Raw genomic sequence first — 5,560 nt, forward strand, 5'->3', positions numbered from 1 at the left:
CTATATTAGAACTAACTGGCCTACATTAAAAAGGGTTTTAAAAAATTCACATTTTTTTTAATTTTTAAAAATTACAAAAGAGAAAAAGAGTTTTTAAAACCGTCTAAGGTATGTTAAATAGATGAATAAAAATATTAATATAAAACTTACAGCTACTTGTTACAAATCCAAATCAGATTCAGAAGATGAACTTTCAGAACCAAGATTTATAATAACTGGCTCGATCATTTTATCAGTAATATTGTCCAGCTTCCACATTTTTTCCTCTTCTTTAATAGTGTGATTTACTGTCTTTTCCCAGTTTTCAGGTTTTACATTATTTACGGCCTCCAAAAACAACTGTTTAACATCATGAATTTTAAAAGTGGTATTTTTTCTTGAAACTTCACTCTTTATCTGTGCCCATACCAGTTCAATCGGGTTTAACTCACAATGATATGGTGGGGATCTAAGTACTGTCATTCCACGATTTTTGGCAATTTCATCAATTTCGTATTTTTTAAATTTTTCTTTATGAAGGGCACACAACGAATAAAGTTCCTTGCTTATAGATCCGGGATGGTACGTAATATTTTTTGAACTCAGCCAATTCTGCAAGTCTTTTTTTAACCACTTGGTTGTGGGCAGTCCTTCTATAAGTCTGGAGTGATAACTTGCATTATCCATTACTATTACACAGTTCTTAGGAAGAAGATCTATCATTTGTTCGAACCATTCTTGAAAGACATCAGCGTTCATGTCTTCATGGTAGTCACCGGTACGAGTTGATTCAAAAGTTAATAAACCACCTTCAACAAAACCGTCTGAACTGCCAATGTGTACTATTATCAGCCTGCGTCCCTTTCCTGATGGTGGGTTTAAACCAGTAGATAAGTTATTTACAAAAGCGTGCCTTTGACTTGTAACAGTTTCATCCTGCCAAAATTTATTTGGTGTATGACCCTCGTTGATCCATGTTTCATCAAGATAAAATATTTTTCTTTTTTGGTTTCTCATTTCCTTTATGGTTCTTAAAAAATGTCTTCTCCATATGACAATATCGCTTCTTTCTAATAAAATAGACTTTCTGGGATTCTTTTTCCAGCGGAAGCCTATTTCTTTTAAAAGTTTCCATAACGTACTTCGACTCATTTCTGGGTAATCCTTATCATCTCGAACTGAGACAAGAACTTTATCCAATGATGGAAATTCTTGTCTAAAGAAGAATTCATGCACTTTCCGTCGAAGTCCTTCTTTAAAATGAAATTTTGGTTTCCCTGGAGCATTACGTGGCATTTGAAAACTACCACATTTCTCTTCTTTAATAACTCTGTAAATCGTAGATTTCCCAACACCAAGTGTACTGCTAACTAACTCAACGGTCTCATCAACACTTTCACATAAACGTTTGTCTGTAAATGATTTAAAACAATTAAATATTAATGTTTTTTCATTAACTGTTAGAGGACAAATTTTTCGGCGTTTACAAGGCACTTCCAAATTTTCCATAACACTAGTATACACAATAAACTGCACCTTGCAACTGAAGTACCTACTGTTAGTGAACTGTTAAGAATTTTGAATACGCCACTTGGACCTTCCTATATACAAAATGGAAAAACCCACTATCACATTTTCTGTGGAATAAGTTTAGAAGGTAATTATCTAGTCAATTACTGTCGTAGATTTCTGGAATTAAAGAATTAAATGTTTGATTGTTGAAACCCTTACTTCGTGGAATGCACTCATTTCAGATAAAATAAAACGTTTTATTTTATCTAAAGAATTAAACGTTATTTTGCAAATAGGCAAAGAATTAAACTTTATTTTGCAAATAGGTAGGTACTTATTAAACTTTTATTGGTTATATATAACCAATAAAATAAACATCTTACATTTCTTGCAAATTCATTAGTACCTGTTAACCTCCATCACTCCGACACTGGCAACCTTATTTAGGGATTAGTAAACCTCACAACTATTGTATTCTATTCTGCTCCAACCTTTATACCTGGTGGTCATACTCAATTTAAAATTGTTTTCCTATATACTTCTGTAAACTTGTTGACAAATATCTGTTTTTCATTGAGTCACCAGTTTTGCATACATAATTTATTGTTTTATTACTCTCTCATACATAAAAATACACTATAGTAGTAGTCAATAAGTAAATACGTAAATACTTAGAAGCTGTTAATTATTTGTTACGATAGTTTCAAGGCCGAAGGAGTTTTTTTCAAAGAGAATGTAATGTTCCTTAAATTGTGGCATATTTTGGCATAGGCCTTATATGTATTTTTTGTCTAATGGCTTCGTAAAACTAGGCGCCTGTTTTTTTAAAATATCTTCAGCGATATTTTATTTTCCATGGTCGGATGACTGGGATGCACTGGGATTTATGCATTAGGGATGAGTGCAGATACTGATTTGTTACTTTGATGGGCTATATTGTCACTTATAAAGAGGAGGTCTGGGTTATATCTATTTTGCCATCTTTTGCTGTTAAACCATGGGGATTGCTTACTGTTATGAATACATATGGTAATTTTTAGTTTAGCTTAATACGGTTTCTTCATTTCTGCCTTCCTCTCCATATCCCTATATATGTATGTTGAATAACAGATACGTTTTGGTCATTTAGGTTTTATGGGAAGATAAATTCAAATTTAGTAATTGGGGGTTTATTGTGGAATCTTTTAGTTCCCGCGTGAGAGTTTCTATGTCATTTACCTCCTCATAGGTCACATTCTAAAAATTCACATTCACATTCAAATTCTATATTCACAGATATGATTGTCAGGGTTGGCTCTGATAAGAAGATGGTTGAGTTTTTGCTAAGCATTTCTATGGCCACTGATGCTTCTGAGCTTGGAAGGATTAGCCAACAAGCAAAATTTAACACAATTTGAGTAAAATCTATATCTTATACCCAAAACGAAAACAACAATATTTAAAGCTGTACTTGGCTCAAGGCACTTGAGTGTCAACAATAACAATGGATGACTGGGGCCAATATTTTAAGAAACTCCTAAGGGAAAAAAATACCACAATTTAAAGACAGCAACGAAACACAAAATATAAATATTTTAACTTCGCCAATACGAATAATAACGAAAGAAGTGGAAGATGTATGTAGATCTCTAAAAAATAACAAAGCACCGGGTCCAGGTAACATCCTTACGGAGTTAATTAAACACGGTACAACCAAACTATATCCAAGTTTAGCCAAACTGTTCCAAAACTGCATTAATGGAATGACAACCCCAGAGGAGTAGAAGACATCATTCATATCCACTATACACAAAAAGGTAGAAAGGATGAATGTGACAATTACAGAGGCATTGCCGTGACAAACTCGATCAGTAGAATATACGGAAAAGTAATTAAAAATAGAATAGAAGCGAATATAAAGACTTAGAGACTGAGGAACAGGCAGGATTTAGAGCAGATAGATCTACTGTTGACCATTTGTTTTGCATTACACAGATTATTGAAAAGAAAATAGCCGTTAATCAAGAAGTACATTTATTGTATGTAGACCTACGAAAGGCTTATGATAGCGTACCACATTATAAATTATGGGAAGCGTTAAAGAAAACAAACATAAGCATGAATTTAATAAATGCGACGAAGGAACTGTACGCTAATGCTAACTCAAAAGTAGATTCCAAATGAATAAATGCCTTAAGCAGGGCTGCTGTCTCTCCCCGACATTATTTAAAATTTATTTAGAACAAGCTCTAAAACTGTGGAAGCGCAAATGTAGAAATATGGGAATGCCGATTAACAACAATAGCAGATACACTTTGTCATTTGCAGATGATCAAGTAGTGATAGCACAAGATTATGAAGATATTGAGTACATGATTCGAAAATGAATCGAGGAGTATAACAAATGGGGACTTGAAATCAATATCGAAAAAACCGAGTATATGTGTATCGGCAGGAAATAACAAGACCTCATATTGGAAGATGAAGAAGTTATCAAACATTGCAACAAATATAAATATTTAGGTATGATCATCACAAAAAAAGGCAACGTAGACGACACAATTGAAGAGAAAAACAACCATTTAAATGGGAATAAGCCACAATTAAAGGTTAAAATACGTTTATTGACGTTTCAGTTTCCACTTCGGAAATCGTTCTCAAAATACAAACATTAGTAAATTAAACAAATTTTGTTTTTTAAATTTTTTTTTTTAATTTAACAAAAAACAAAATTTGTTTAATTTACTAATGTTTGTATTTTGAGAACGATTTTCGAAGTGGAAATTAAAACGTCAATAAACGTATTTTAACCTTTAATTGTGGCTTATTCCCATTTAAATAGTAATTAATTTAAAATGCCACAAGAAAATAGCTTCAGAACAATATTAAAAAACAACCAAGCAAGAAAAGCAATTTCCCTTCTCAATAGTATCCTTTGGGATCAATCAATCTCTAATAATAACAAGCACAAGATATATAACACAATCATTAAAAGTATAATTACCTACAGTAGTGAAGTATGGCAAATAAAGGAAAGATACAAGAGAAAACTTGAGGCAACGGAAATGGATTTCTGGAGACGTTCAGCTGGAAAATCTAGACTAGTAAAAGTAACGAACAACAAAATAAGAGAAATTATGAAAGTAAAACATACAATAGTAGACGATATTGGTACCCAACAACTCAGATGGTACCCAACAACTCATGTACAGAGAATGTCTGAAGAACGTCTCCCAAAACAAGTCTTAATGTGGACACCTCACGGTAGAAAAAAATGAGGAAGGCGCCGCTTTAGTTGGAGAGAAGGCATCAATAGAGAAATGAAAGACAGAGACATAGAAGAAGACTTATGAATGGACCGAGAAGAGTGGCAACTGGGTATCGGAAGACGTAGGAGAACGTTTTAAACCGATCTATATATATATACCTAAGTTATCACAGAAACAAAAATAGATACTCTTCTAAGTTTGGTATTGGTGTAGTAGGACGGGTGGTTCTGTAGTCGGAACACTAATTTAATTGTCATAGTAGTAGATACCTGTGATAACAGAAAGAACTAGGTTCTTGCTGATGTTTGGTCTCATATGTCGAAAGTGAAGGATCTCTTATGTAGGACGTATTGGGGTCTATGCGATCTTTGAGGTAGACATACCGGGCTACTAACTGAATTTGTTTTTTGATGAAGAACTAAATAATTTTACGTCCTTAGGTGAAATCAAAATTCAATTACTATTTATAGCTCTGAAGGTAATCTCTTATGGAATTTTATTAATATTTACCATTTTTATTGAGAATTAACCACACTTTTAGTTTGAAAGACGTTTACTTTGACGTTTCGATTTTCAGTTCGGAAATCGTCCTCAAAATACAGTATGTATAATACAAAAGGTCTTTTAAACTAACATTGTGGTTAATTACCAATAAAAATGGTAAATTATAATAGTATTTTTAATTGTCTGTCTTTGCATGGAGATGGCACTTTAAAAGAAAAGAAGAAAATGCAGTGTTATGGTAGTTACTGCTATAAATCACCAGACAAAACATTTTAGTTGACAGTAGATTTTCCGTCATCCTTTTCTAAATGACGTTT

Source organism: Diabrotica undecimpunctata, chromosome 2 (genome assembly GCF_040954645.1).
Source record: "Diabrotica undecimpunctata isolate CICGRU chromosome 2, icDiaUnde3, whole genome shotgun sequence".
Lineage (NCBI taxonomy): Eukaryota > Metazoa > Arthropoda > Insecta > Coleoptera > Chrysomelidae > Diabrotica > Diabrotica undecimpunctata.